Here is a 14,900-nt window from a genome sequence, read left to right on the forward strand (position 1 = left end):
ACAAGTTATGTTAGTGAGGGTTATCAAGAGACAAGCAATGGATGCAGACTCTTGCTATCTGAAGGAAAAGGGCCCCCAGGGGCTCAAAGACTCAAGGCAAGGCTGGGAGACAAGACTGGAACCAACAGTGACAAAGGAAGTGCCATAAGGTTAAAAACAAACAAATCAGGAAGTGGGGAATCGTCTCTGACTGGGCCACCCTGGTCAGGGTAAAGCTGCTGCTGAAGCTGCTACTGCCTCTGTCCAGTGAGCCCAGCCCCAGACACTACCCACTCTCTCATTCCTTGGGATTCAGTCCACCTGACCTACAGCATAAATGAACTGGTGGTGGGAATAGAGAGGAAGGATCTGCCTTTTGTCTTGGAGATTGCTGCCTCAAATTATCCTTTTGCTGAGACTATACACATTTGGGTAGAGATAATTCTCTATAAGAAAATGGAATTATTAGAAGAGATGACGGATGCTGGGTATCCAAAAATGACCTAGATGATCTGGACAGCAGCGTACATACAAAATATACCACAAGATAAAATCTGGGGGAGGACACTGGTATGTAAATTTTATTTATTCTATAGATAATACATATATAAATAATGTTTCTATTAAAAGCATTAATGTAAATTAACAAGAGCAGCAATAATATCACATAGGAAAAAACAGGCAATAGATATGAATAGATCATTCTCAGTAAATTGTACAAATAATAAACATGAAAAAAGTTTTCATCGTTATTGATTATTGAAGAAATGCTGATTAAAACAAGATATGATTTTGGTCCATCACATTTCCAAATTATAAGCAAGATTATACTTAATATTGGAAGGTATTTTTGCAGCATCTCAGAGTTTCAAAAATGTTTATAAATATTGATCCAGTAGTTCCATTCTTAGGTCCCTATTCTCAACAAAGATGGGTATTCAGTGTTCATTCCTGAATGACTTAAAACTTCCAGAAAGTCTGGAAACATTCTAAAAGCCACCAATAGATGAGCAGATAAGTAAATAATTAGAATATTCTTCAACCACTAAATTTTTTTTTAATTTAGCGATGGTAAAAAAATACTCAATTTATAAATATTCAGTGAGATAAACAGGATTCAACATTGTTTGTACAGGTGGTGTTACTTTAATTTTGTAACAAATCTTTATGTATAGAAAACAAAAAGGAAATAAAACAAAATGTTAATAATGGGTATGTGTGGAGGGGGAAAATATAGGTGCTTTTAATTTAAAAAATTATTTTCTGTCGTCTCCAAAACCCTGTATTTTTGTAAAATATAAATGTAAAAATTATAAAATGGGCATATATTACTTTTATACTGAGAAGAAAAGATAAAACTTGAGGAGGATTTAGAATACCACTTGTGTGATAAAAATGTCAAATATGTATCCAGATGGATTTATAACAGGATTCCATAGTCGTTTCTTTCTTGACATCTCTGAAGATATGCAAGATTTGGAAAAACAACCACCAACCGTCAGCAAATCTCTCAGGACAATAGAAATAATCACATAAAGAATCATACTATATATAAAACTTATATTTGACAGTCCATAGCTTAAGTTTATCTCTAAACAACGTATGGCCTTTTTCTATTTTATTCCTCTAGCTCAGGGAAGCAGAAATTCAATTACTGTGAGGGCACTTAAATAATTTTATTTCTTATTATACTTAATAGAAAAACCTATTGCCAAATGTTTTAATGATGACACTTCGAATTTGGGATGCAATTTTATAGCCTGCTGGTTCCCAATCAAAAGTGTTATAATTTCTAAAGACAAGCTTGTAAGAGTGCATTACTTGTGCGTATAATACTTATCAAATCATCTGTGACTAATAAAACTTGAGAAATAAGGGGAGGAAAGGGTATTCAGCCTTTTGGTAACATGCTTGTCTTACACTTGCCAAAGTCCTCTTAGGCAATACTCTGCTTGCTCAGAGGGCCATGTGTTTAACTGTAAAATTCTGTCAGTATCATAGGATTCAAAAGACATCAATCATTTCTGTCAACAAGGAAAGAGTGAAGGCAGTGTGACTCTTCTATCATTAGGAAAAGATGTGCTCAAGAGGGAAAAACGTAGTCCAGGGAGAGCTGAGCAACTATAGGTTACAGGAAAACAGAGTTCCAGACTACAGTATAATTTCACTTCTCCTACCCTACTTTGGACTGGAATATTATATTTTTCACTTCATGTAGTTACACGTGTGCAGTAAGACATTATGTAACTCAGCCAGTCTCGGCCGCGCAGTATCCACTAAGTGCTTTAAAGAAGCCATCATTATTAACAGTTTTGGGGTATGTGGAGGCAATAGCTTCCTTTGGCTTTGGCAGAAAGCAACACTATGTAATGAGGTTAGGGTGGCATATATTCAAAGCTATATTCCAAAATGGCTGCTAGTCAAGCCACATGACAACTGGTTCTTTTTTTTTCTTAAGACTTTGTTCTAAGTGGACATCAAAATCGCTTTATTTGGACAGTTCCGTGGGTGGCATGGGAAATTTTCCATGTTTTACTCCTGGTTTATTATTTTATACTAAGATTTCTGAATCATACCCAGCTTGAGTTTCAGACATCAAGACACAAATTCTAGTCTCCTACGTTCTTGACTGGGTGACCTTAGGCTGGTTACGTCACTTTTCTGAGTCTCAGTTTCCAGTTTCCTTTGCTTGTAAATTAGTGATAACACCTACCGCCAGGGAGTTGGAAGAAACCTTATGGATGACATCAACGAAGCTCCTACTTCTTAATTGCGTCACCTCAGGCAAGTTACTACACTTTTTGGCTTTTCTCCCCTACTTGTAAAATAGACCAATTCTGGCTACCAGCTGCGATAGACGAGGATAAGATAATCTAGGCAAAGCTCCTACAACAGTGTCTGGGCCCTTGGCGGCTCAAGAGTACCTGAAAATAATAATAAAAATGCTAGTTAACGTTCCCTAGGTTAACGCAGTTGAGTTCTGAAACTCTGGGAGAAGAGAGAATCAGCAATAGGGACCAGGAGAGAGGCCCAGCGGCCTGAGACCTCCTGCCCAGCGATGGCGGCCCGCTTGCGCCGCGACGCATCCTGACCGACACCGCCTCGCCCCACCCCTGCCGGGCCAGCGCGAATCCCGGCGCCGAGTTCCGGGAGACGGCGCGGTCCTCACTCAGGCCCTCCTTCCTTCCCTCCTCCCCAGCCTCCAGTGGTGCCAGCTGCGCCCGAGCCCCAAGAATCCGCCGCCACCGCGCAGGTTCCCGCGGCCGGCCGCCCTCGCCCCACAGGTAGGAGCCGCGCCGCGGCTGGGGCGCGCAGAGCTCCCGCGGGAGGCGGTTTCCGCTGCGCTCGCGCTCCGTCCCTCCTCCCGCCAGCCTCGGGCAGCTGGCCGCTCCCCGCCCAACTTGGACGGAACCTTGGCAGTGGCGTCGGCGGCGGGCGCCAGCTTCGTGCGGCCTCGCGGGAGCGGCCTCCCTGGCAGCCTCCGGGGTCCTCCTGTGCACGCCTTCGTCCCGGGTTCCTGCAGAGTCGACGCTGACAACTTCGGCGCTCACTCTTGCCGGGGCGGGCGGCTGTGTGGCGCGCAGAGCCGCGCTGGCTCCGGGCCGAAGTTGGGGGCGTCCTCTGCAGGATGTACCCATCTCCCTCGCCGCGGGGGCCCCCAGTACAGTGTGTCCGGTGACCCCAGGTCATCTCGCGCGCCCGAGGGTTCGCGTGCGCTATGGGATGACCGGGATGGCGGGCGCGATGGGACCAGCATCCCGGACCAACCAGGAAGTGCTGCGTTCCGAGGCTTGGAGCCCAGCCCGCCAGATGAACCGTCCCGGGCGTGTGGCCACACAGCTGCCCGCTGCGGGGCCCACGAAGTGATGACGCCGGAGTCGGGCAGGGCAAGGTGGGGGGCAAGGAGCTGGGCGTGTGTGAAGGGACTTGTTTTTCTCGCTCCAGCTCCAGGTATGTGGGACTTAGGTCTCAGATCCAAGAGCGTGGTGCTCCAAGCCTTGAATAGGATTTTGTTAAGCCCTTCAGAACTACCCTTGTAGAATCAGTCCAGAGCTACCGCCACGCCTATATTTGCTCCCTCTCCTAGTCTCCGATTATTGCCTTCTTTACTTCCTTTGTGAAGTACTAAACGCAAGTAGATTCTTACTGATCATAAGGGTTTCTGCATTTGATTATCGCTAGGTTTTTCCCCAGAATGAGGAGTTCCCTTAACTTTATCTGCCAGGCCTGCCTGTTACAGTTTAGATCGCCCTTTGAGTGCTTTCTCAGGGCTTTGGGGAGACCAGGTGTCCAGAGTCCTCTGTGCTGTGTTAAATGGCCAGTTAATGGTGGTGCAGTGCAAGTGTAAAGAATGGAAAGAATCTACGGCTTGAACTATTAACAGGCTCCACAATTACACACTGCCTATTTGAATAAGAATTTCTTAAATTCTTATTAAATTTTTAATAGTATTAAATGTTTTGTGATAACATACATACAAGTGAATTGTACACAGGCTTTTAGCTTGAGTTTGTACACAGCCTTTAAATGTTGTTTGAGGATCTTTTCACTAATTGTCTGAGCTCCCAGCCTGTCTTCTCAGGATCTAGTGTAACTCACAATCCATATAAAAAGTGTGAGTATTTATGGCTTTGAGGAAAGTGTGTCTTCACCATGTTTGTTCCTGATGTCAGAATATTTGTGAACCATGGCGAGAAGTGCTGCCTAACATTCATTTAGGCTTGTTGATGCACTTTCAACTAGGTCGTGGGGGGACCCTGCTCCTTAGAAGTTGTCTGATTACTAAATATGTGTTTCTTAATTGAAAATCATTTGTTATAAATTTCATTTACCTTTAAGTCTTACAGGGTTGTTGTTTTTTTTGTTTTTTCTTTGTTTTTTTTCTTTTTTGCGGTACGGGGGCCTCTCACTGTTGTGGCCTCTCTCTTTGTGGAGCACAGGCTCCAGACGCGCAGGCTCAGCGGTCATGGCTCATGGGCCCAGCCACTCCGCGGCATGTGGCATCTTCCCAGACCGGGGCACGAACCCATTTTCCCCTGCATCGCCAGGCGGACTCTCAACCACTGCGCCACCAGCGAAGCCCTTACAGGGTATTTTAGTTATTTTATTTCACTTTATTTTTATTGTGCTAAGATACACATAACATAAAATTTGTCATTTTAACTTTTTTTTTTAATAAATTTATTTATTCTTGGTTGCCTTGGGTCTTCATTGCTGCTCATGGGCCTTCTCAGTTGTGGAGAGTGGGGTCCACTCTTCGCTGCGGTGGCTTCTTCTGTTGCGGAGCACGGGCTCTAGACACACGGGCTCAACAGTTGTGGCTCGCGGGCACCAGAGCGCAGTCTCAGCAGTTGTGACGCAAGGGCCCAGCTGCTCCACAACTTGTGGGATCTTCCCAGACCAGGGCTCAAACCCGTGTCCACTGCATTGGCAGGCGGATTCCTAACCACTGCGCCACCAGGGAAGTCCTCATTTTAACTATTTTTTGGTATAATGTTTAGTGTCATTAAGTACTTTCATATTATTGTGTTACCATTGCCACTATCCCTCCACAAAACTCTTTTCATTTTTTTTAGGGTTTTAATAACATTTTAATGATAATGATTGTAATTCAAGCTTTAGTTTTCTCACTAAGCAAAGTTTGAGTTCCTTCTCATAGCTTTAGAGAAATTCACTTTTAAAGAAGAAAATTGAAAAGCTGTAGCCAGACTGTGTTTAGTAAATCTTACCTCCATCAGGAAAGGTCTAATACATTACTCTATGAGGATAAACTCGTGAGCTATTTAAATTTGTGTGTAAAGGTACTGTGAGGTTTAACTATTAAGTGGGAGAAACAGGTAAGGGAGTTTTTTGGTTTTGTTTTGATTTTGGTTTTTTGGGGCCACACCAGGCAGCTTGTGGGATCTTAGTTTCCAGACGAGGGGTTGAACCCACACCCTGGGCAGTGAGAGCTCTGAGTCTTAACCACTGGACCACCAGGGAATTCCCTGGAGTTATTGTTGATAGTTTCCTCTCCTTAATCTCTAACAGAAAAATGAAATACTTTTGTCTCCTTAGCAGTGCAGTAGCATGTTTCTAAATTATGCTTGAGTTCAGGTTGTGGCAGCCTTTTAGTAACTAGAAGGAGTTTGCTTTTTTTTTTTAATGTTCTTTTTTTTATATAAATTTATTTATTTATTTAATTTTGGCTGCATTGGGTCTTCATTGCTGCGCTTGGGCATTCTCTAGTTGTGGCGAGTGGGGGCTACTCTTCGTTGAGGTGCTAGGGCTTCTCATTGCTGTGGCTTCTCTTTTTTGGAGCTCGGGCTCTAAGCGTGCTTGCTTCAGTAGTTGTGGCATGCAGGCTCAGTAGTTGTGGCTCGCAGACTCAGTAGTTGTGACTCGTGGGCTCTAGAGCGCAGGCTCAGTAGATGTGGCGCATGGGCTTAGTTGCTCTGCGGCATGTGGGATCTTCCCAGACCAGGGATCAAACCTGTGTCCCCTACATTGGCAGGCAGATTCTTAACCACCGCGCCACCAGGGAAGTCCTGTAAAAGGAGTTTTGATCAAGCTAGCTGCTAGGTGTAGCAGTTTCTTTTCCACTGTAGGTGTTTTTAAAGATTGATGCCAGAGGACCCAGCACATAAGATATGGCCCTTTAAACTCTTAGTTTGAGTCATTGTGTCCGCGAGAGAAGCTGTAGCTGTGCGAGGCCTGGTTTTATGTTTATAATCCTTTAAGTCTTAGCACCACAAAATAAAATGTATTCTCCCACCAGGGTATGGGTAAATGTCTTTGCAGGGTTAAAATGAGAAACTTGTAACCTAAATTTCCCATAAGCCTGTGACATTTCTGATTAGAAAAGGAGTGGTACAAATCATATCTCATGCTGCAGTGGAAATGCCTTCCAGTGTGTTAGTTTCCCTAAATGCACACAGTGCAGTGTAAAATCTGGATCTCAGATGTTTTAGTGCTGGGTTATTAAACAACAGTATATGGATATGTAAGTGTTTCATACTGTCTCAGTTATTTTTTTCCTTTGTGTTGTGAAAGTTGCTTAATTTTTGAATTTATTGAACAAATATTCTGGGACAGAATAACATGATTTGCTTATTTAATCAACACTTAAAGGTGCTTACTGTGCGCTAAGTACTATTCTAAGCGATTTACAAACATGAATACATTTTATTCTCAAAACAACCCTGTGAAGTAGGTAATAGTCCTACCATCCCCATTTTATAGATGAGATAATTTGAGGCACAGCGAGATTATACAGCTAGCCCATGGCAGACCTGGGATTCCATCCCAGGCATCCTGAACCCAGGGTTTTGGCACTGCTGTCTCATCAGAAAAATATAACCCAAGATTCCACCCTCCTAACAGATGAACTTTTTTCATACTGTTATATTCCTATCTTGTCCTTGTCCTCAGGGATAAATAATTTGACATAATTGCAATCAAAGTGCAACTCAGAGAATCAATTCAATGCCCTTGTTTTTCAGTAGAGGAAATTAAAGTGGAGTGTGGTTATGTCCAGCTCTGTGAGCACTGGGGGAGGGTCCTGGAGACTTTCTACTGGTCTCCTTGCCTCTTGATTGTAAGGAGTTTGGGACAGGGATCCTGAGAGGACCTGGGGAGGCCAAGGTGTGTATTTTGGTGGGGGGCAGTATTTGCCAGTCGTGGGGAAACTCTTCAACATTTTAATAATCATTATGACCATTCCAGAGGCAATCTGCTAAATAAAGTCCTGGGTTATGTTCCGGGCAGATGGAGCAGAAGCTTGTGGGTGACTGTGGGTCCTGGAAAGTCTTGCTGCTCAGGGCTTCAGAACCCCAGATTCTTTCCCCAGCTGCTGGTGATGCCTACCTATGACCTCAGGCTCCCCTCTGGATGAGAGGAATATTTTATCCTGTACTCAATCATTTTTTGAGCTTTTTGGATCTAGAGTCGGGAACCTTTTGAAAGCCTCTGACGCACAAAAGAAAATGAGCCAAGAGCAACATGGAAATAAAAATAACTTTGGTTGTGGCTCTTTTGTTGAGAGAGGGAGAGACTTCTAAGGGCATAAACTGCCAAACTTTATATTAAGGACAGGAAAATCAAAGTTCAATATTCAACAGTGATTTTTTTCAAAGTCGTCTTTTGCAGAGAGTAAGTTACATTTGGATGAAGGGGAATAAGGAATAAACATGGACAAAGGAAGGTGGTGGAGAGGGAGAGAGGAGCCAGCACAGGGGAAGACAGGGTGCTGAAACCTTCGTCAGCTCTTTACACAAGCCCGGGCTTCCGTGTGGTTCCTCTTAACAGTGCCCTTTGAAATGTCAAATGTAGTTGAGAATTATCTTTTCTTTGGTTTATCTTGAAGTGATTATTTATTATTTTTTATTGAGGTTACATAGATTTATAACGTTATGTAAGTTTCATGTGTACAACAGTATATTTCTACTTCTGTATACACTACAGCCACCAACATTTTGTTTCCATCTGTCTCCATAGAGTTGACCCCCTTTACCCATTTCACCCTCCCCCACCAAAGCCTGGCCCTTCCCCTCTGGCAACCACTGCTCTGTTCTCTGTATCTACGTGTTTGGTTTGCTTTGGTAGGTTTGTTCTTTTTTTTGCTCTTTTGTTTGTTTTTTTTTTAATATTCCACAAATGAGTGAAATCATATAGTATTTGTTTTTCTCTGACTTATTTCACTTAGCATAATACCCTCAAGGTCCATTTATATTGTGCAAATGGCGAGATTTCATCTTTTTTATGGCTGAGTTATATTCCATTGTATATACCACATCTTTTTTATCCATTCATTCATTGATGGGCACTTTGGTTGTTTTCATATCTTGGCTATTATAAATAATGCTGCAATGAACATAGGGTGCATATACCTTTTTAAATTAGTGTTTTGTATTCTTTGGATAAATACCCATAAATGGGATAGCTGGATCATATGGTAGTTAGTTCTAGTCTTAATTTTTTGAGGAACCTCCACACTGTTTTCCAAAGTAGCTGCACCAATTTACAGTCCCACCAAAAGTACACTGAGGGTTCCCTTTTCTCCACATCTTCACCAACACTTGTTATTGCTTGCCTTTTTGATAATAGCCATTCTAACAGGCATGAGGTGATATCTCATTGTGGTTTTGATTTGGATTTCCCTAATAATTAGTGATGTTGAACATCTTTTCATGTGCCTGTTGGCCATCTGTATGTCTTCTTGGAAAAATGTTTATTCATCTCCTCTGCTCATTTTTAAACTGGGTCATTTGTTTTTTTGTTGTTGAATTATATGTGTTCTTTATATATTTCAAATTATTAACCCCTTATTGAATGTATGATTTGCAAATATCTTCTCCCATTTAGTAGGTTGTCTTTTTGTTTTGTTGATGGCTTCCTTTGCTGTTCAGAAGCTTTTTGGTTTGATGTAGTCTCACTTGTTTATTTTTGCTTTTGTTTCCCTTGCCTGAGGAGACATATCCCAAAAGATATTGCTAATAAGACCATTGTCAAAGAGCATACTGTCTGGGCTTCCCTGGTGGTGCAGTGGTTGAGAGTCTGCCTGCCGATGCAGGGGACATGGGTTCGTGCCCTGGTCTGGGAGGATCCCACATGCCGCGGAGCGGCTGGTCCCGTGAGCCATGGCCGCTGGGCCTGCTCATCTGGAGCAGAGGCCACAACAGGGAGAGGCCCGCGTACCACAAAAAAAAAGAAAAAAAAAGAGCATACTGCCTATGTTTTTTTTCTAGGAGTTTTACAGTTTCAGGTCTTACATTCAGGTCTTTATCTTGAAGTGATCTTACTTTTGCTTAAAACTATTGCTAATTAACAAAGCATGTGGACAGGGAGATACCAGGGAACTTTTAGCCCCTGCTTAGGATCTTCATACCAACCTAGTTTGTTTTTGTTTACACTAGTTTTATATGAATGAATTTTACATATAGCATAATATTAGAATCACTGGGTTTGAAATTATTTTATCACCCATCTTCCTTGTGAGAGGTCACAGACTGTGTTTTTGCCACTGTCCATTGTAGTGTTCAGTAAGTGTGAGCAGAATCAAAGGGTGCATTTAAAGGATAAAGCAAGATGGTGTGATTCATTATTCAAAATATGTAAATATTTCCCAAAAAGAAGGTTTTCATAGTGAATGTTTTACTTATTTATTTGTTCTGCTGTGCCATTTAACTATTTTTAGAAATAAATTTATAGATGTGGAGTGGACAGTCTGTGGCATTTTGAATTAGCAGCTGTACTCATTTTATTGTCCTTTTCCTGCAGTGTTTTCTACCTAAATTCTGATGAAAGAGTCCTTTGAAGTAAGGATATTGGGGAGGTAGCAGTGGACTGAGATGCAGGTTCCAGAATCCTGTTATCCTAAGGAAAAAAAAAATCACCTGATAGGATATTGTAGATGCTAAATATTTCAAAGCTAGGAACACAGAGCAAAGATTTTTAACCCTAACCCTCACCTCACCGCAGTCCCAACCCCAAGCTGCCAGTGTCTTGGCTGGTAATGCAGGGTGATGAGACAGTGACAAAGCAAAGCGGGTCTTGCAAAGCAAGTAAGGTAAATAACAGTAAGACACAGTTGAGCCGCACAGGTTCCTCACTAGGAGGAATAATGACCACAGGCCTTGTCCTAGGAGCCAGAGAGCTAGGATTCAGATCCTGAGGACTCTAGCACCATGTAGCCTGAGCCAAGTAACTTAAAAATCCCCTATACCGGGCTTCCCTGGTGGCGCAGTGGTTGGGAGTCCGCCTGCCGATGCAGGGGACACGGGTTCGTGCCCCGGTCCGGGAAGATCCCACATGCCGCGGAGCGGCTGGGCCCATGAGCCATGGCCGCTGAGCCTGCGCTTCCGGAGCCTGTGCTCCGCAGCGGGAGAGGCCACAACAGTGAGAGGCCCACGTACCGCAAAAAAAAAAAAAAAAAAAATCCCCTATACCTCTCTGTAGAATTGGGATAAAAATAGTACCTATCTCATAGGATTATTGTGAGGACTACAGGAAACGATGCCTGTAAAGCATTTAGCGTAGAGCCTAGAACATAGAAATGACACAGTAAATTTTAGGTTCCGCTCTTTCACATCGCCCTCCCTGCTCCACCCCAAATCCAGCAGGAGTGACATCCATAAATAACCAAGCAAACTGGAATCACTGCTGGAGGAGACATGGAGGTGGGGCCCTATGGGAATGTGGACGAGGGAGAAATTAATTTTGCCCAGGAGGAATTCTTGAGTGAGAATGACATTCCATGAGACCCCAGTGATGAGAAGCAGGAAGACTTCTGGCAGCAGAGCTGGTTACAACTAGGGAGAATGGACTGTATGCCGTTGACAGTCATACTTTTTGGGTATGTGTTTTGACATTAGGTAGAAAATTTGATTTTTCTTAATTTATAAGCATAGGATGGCATTTAGTAGAAGCAGGATTCATTGCTCTTTACCAAGGAGCGCCTGTATAGAGGTGTATTTTTTTTTTTTTTGCGGTACGCGGACCTCTCACTGTAGTGGCCTCTCCCGTTGTGGAGCACAGGCTCCGGACACGCAGGCTCAGCGGCCATGGCTCACAGGACCAGCCGCTCCGCGGCATGTGGGATCTTCCCGGACCGGGGCACGAACCCGCGTCTCCTGCATCGGCAGGCGGACTCTCAACCGCTGCGCCACCAGGGAAGCCCTAGAGGTGTATTTTAAAAATGTATTTAGAATTAAGAATAGAGTGCACTCTCAAGGTGAGAGTGAACTAGCACGTGCTGTGTTGGAAAAATATCCCTCCCATCACGTTCTTTAGCTTTACATTAGATTGGAGGAGGGCATCGTTGGCACCACCAGCTTTATTCGGGTGTGGGTAACACATATCTGCACCATCATGGATGGACGTGTAGACTGTGTGTCAATAACCTAGACCAGCACTTTTCACACTTGAAGAAAAACATTGTCGTTACTGTTCCCCGCCCTGCCCCCAAGAACTGCTTTTCTGAATGAGCTCTTGTGTGAAATCCCAGTATGTAAAACACCCCAAGCACAGGCATTCTTGATGAGTCCTAGATGGGGCCAGTGAGCCAGCTGCTTCCTCCCATCCCCCTCCCCGCCCACCTCCTGGCACCAGCTGCCCCTCAGCAGCTGGAACCGTGGGGCTTCTAGGAGCAGATGTGAAGACTGTACATTGATTGTAGGGAAGAGAAGACTAAGACCTGAAGAGGGAAAGGAAAGGAAAGGCAGTGGACTGTTTTTTTTAAAAGCTTTTGCCAGTGGTACGCAGGAACTGGCTCATGCTGAGAGCTGGTTTTAAATTTTCAGGAATTTCATGAGCCACTGTTAAACATGACATTATGAAACATCATATAGCCTAAGTTTAGATTTTAAACTTACAAGGAATACATTATATTGAAAACAAAGGTAATGTCTCCTGAATTTGGAGATGTGGCTGGAGGGAAAGGAATACACCTAGTTACACAATGTTCTTAACTGTATTTTCCTATTAGCTGGTACAGTTTTGGTTTCATATATATATATTTTTATTTCAACTGCATTCACTTTATTTTTTTCTTCCCAACTTGTAGAAGATTTTTTTCTTTTCCTTGTTTAATTGCATTAAATATGACATCTATAATGGCATTGAAGATAAGTGGTAATAGCTGTCAATCTTGTTTCATTCCTATTCCTAGGAGAATACTCTCAAATTCTCCATAAATGATATAAGCTATACATTTTTTAGATAATCTTTATTAGACTATAAAATTTTACTTCCCTTTTTCTTTTTAAATAATTTTTAAAATTATGAGTGGACACTGAGTTATACCAAATGCTTTTACTGCATTCACTTCAGTCCTTGATTCTGTTCGTTTGTAGAGACAGGATTCTTCAGACTCAACTTTCCCGTCCAGGACAAGCTTGCCCTCTCCTCACTCCCAATCACAGTCATTCTGAGATCTGGCTAAACAGAATCACCTGGGAACTTATTTACCTTCAGATTCCCAGGTCTGTCACATATCTACTCAATTGGGATTCTTGGGGTGGGGGAGACTCAGTGCAGTATATAGTAAGTTCCCTTTGGGTTTTGACGATCCTCCCGTGCACCTGCTTGGCCCTTGTGGGCCCTCGCTGCCCAGCCCTGGGGCCTCATGTGCCCTGTATAGTATCAAGTCATTTGGGCTGCTGGGCCCTGGCCACATTGCACAGGAGTCTTGATTTTTATGTTTGGCCTCAAATTCTCTTCCTGTGAAACAGCTTTCAGAGGCTGCCTCTTTGCCCCATGCACGTGTTTCTCAGATGAGGGCCTGATTCCCCGCACTCAGTTCTTTTGGGGCCTAGCTTCCCAGCTAAGGACACAGCTCTGCGTGGTGCTTGGAGACTAGCAGGGCCGTTGGCTGTGCTGGGTTTATTTCCACATTGGCCTCAGATTTCACCTTTCTGAACTACAGTTGCCCATCTCTGGGGATTGTCAGGAGGTTTTTGTTTCTGGAACACACCAACCTGGTTCCATTTTAGGGCCTTTGCATTGTGCCGTTCCCTCTGCTAGGAACACCCTTCTCCCAAGTCTTTGCATGGCTTGCATCTCTTTGACATTTGGGTCAGTGACAAAAAGTTCAAATATTACCTGTCTGGCAAGTCTTTCCCGACCATAAAATCTGCCTCCCCGATCCGTCCGTATTACCTCGCCCACAGCCTCATCATCCTAGCATTTTACCGTGGGTGATTTTCACCCCAGCACTTATCACTATGAATTTTTCTTCATGTCTTGTTTTCTTAAATATTGAGTTTCCTACATAAGAACATAAGCTCCATGAGAGCTAGGATTTGCCTGGCATGTAGTGTGTGCTCACTAATTACTTGTAAAATGAATGCCTCTCCAAACTGCTACATAAGTATGTGATGCTAGTGTGAACCCTGGGTTCCCAAGTGATTCATCTGTTTTCGCAATAGTTCTTTCCTGACTCCACAGATGTTACTTTCATGACAGAGATTCATTGCTGAGATATTACTGCCGTTTGGAACAATGGCCACTCTCAACTGATGGGGAACAAAGTCTTTTGCTCTCTGTGTGAATGTTAACTTTCATTTGCAGAGAGAGCGTAAGGGCTTGATTCAGCTGTACCCATTTGTCCTGTGGGTGATTAATCTGTGATAAAATGGATCAGTTAAACATGAAAGTAGTATAAAATAAACCTGATCGATTTTCGGAATCTCCTGTTTCCCTCCTTTTTTGAGTTCTACTGGAGGTGGTGTTTGGGTGGGGTTATGGGGGTGAGGGGGAGTGTGCATCACTCTGTAAGACTCCAGGAGTCCAGAAGGGCATGTTGGAGAGGTTTGTCCTATCTGATCTCACAGGGAACAGACTTGACGAATGGGGAAGTAATTTTTGCAGATCTGTGGCCAAGAAAGGCCAGTAGGGCTGGCAGTGAAAGCCATCACCTTGTGTTTGCAATGGTGCTGCTCATGCTGGTGCTGGTGAGTTTGTCAGCAGAGTGTTTTGTCAACAGAGCGCTCAGCATGCGCTTGTGTGGCTAAGATGTGGTTCCCACATAGAGCTTGTGGTCTAATACAGTCAGTTGAAGTCATGCAGCTCAATGCTGCTAGACTGCCTGAAATGGGCTGGTGTTTTGTAATGGTAACTTGTCCCAGTTTTTCATGATAGTGATTTCAAACTGCTCTGGGTTTCAGAGAGGCAAGCTAGGATTGGAGCAGCGGGTGGGGTCAGAGATATATATATTTTAAAGATTTTTCAAAAAATATTTATTTATTTATTTATTTGGCTGCACGGGGTCTCAGTTGTGGCACTTGAGATCTCCAGTTGCAGCATGAGGGATCTTTTAGTTGCGGTATGCATGCGGGCTCTAGTTCCCTGACTAGGGATCAAACCCCGACCGGCTGCATTGGGAGTGTGGAGTCTTAACCACTGGACCACCAGGGAAGTCCCTATAGGGTCAGAGATATAGAGAG

The 14,900-nt window shown here is 43.5% G+C and overlaps 1 protein-coding gene across 1 annotated transcript in view; it reads left to right on the forward strand.

Moving 5' to 3' along the window:
• The first annotated feature begins 3,161 nt into the window (after positions 1-3,161).
• The window catches only part of PLD1 (phospholipase D1), a 199,531-nt gene continuing 187,792 nt past the window's right edge, over positions 3,162-14,900 (forward strand). The window contains exon 1 of the mRNA XM_027111828.1: positions 3,162-3,263. The gene's annotated coding sequence lies outside the window, so the exon portion shown is untranslated. The remainder of the gene's footprint in view (positions 3,264-14,900) is intronic.

This window comes from Aethalodelphis obliquidens, unplaced genomic scaffold, assembly GCF_003676395.1.
Source record: "Aethalodelphis obliquidens isolate GAN/ISIS:26980383/991018 unplaced genomic scaffold, ASM367639v1 scaffold1, whole genome shotgun sequence".
Taxonomy (NCBI): domain Eukaryota; kingdom Metazoa; phylum Chordata; class Mammalia; order Artiodactyla; family Delphinidae; genus Aethalodelphis; species Aethalodelphis obliquidens.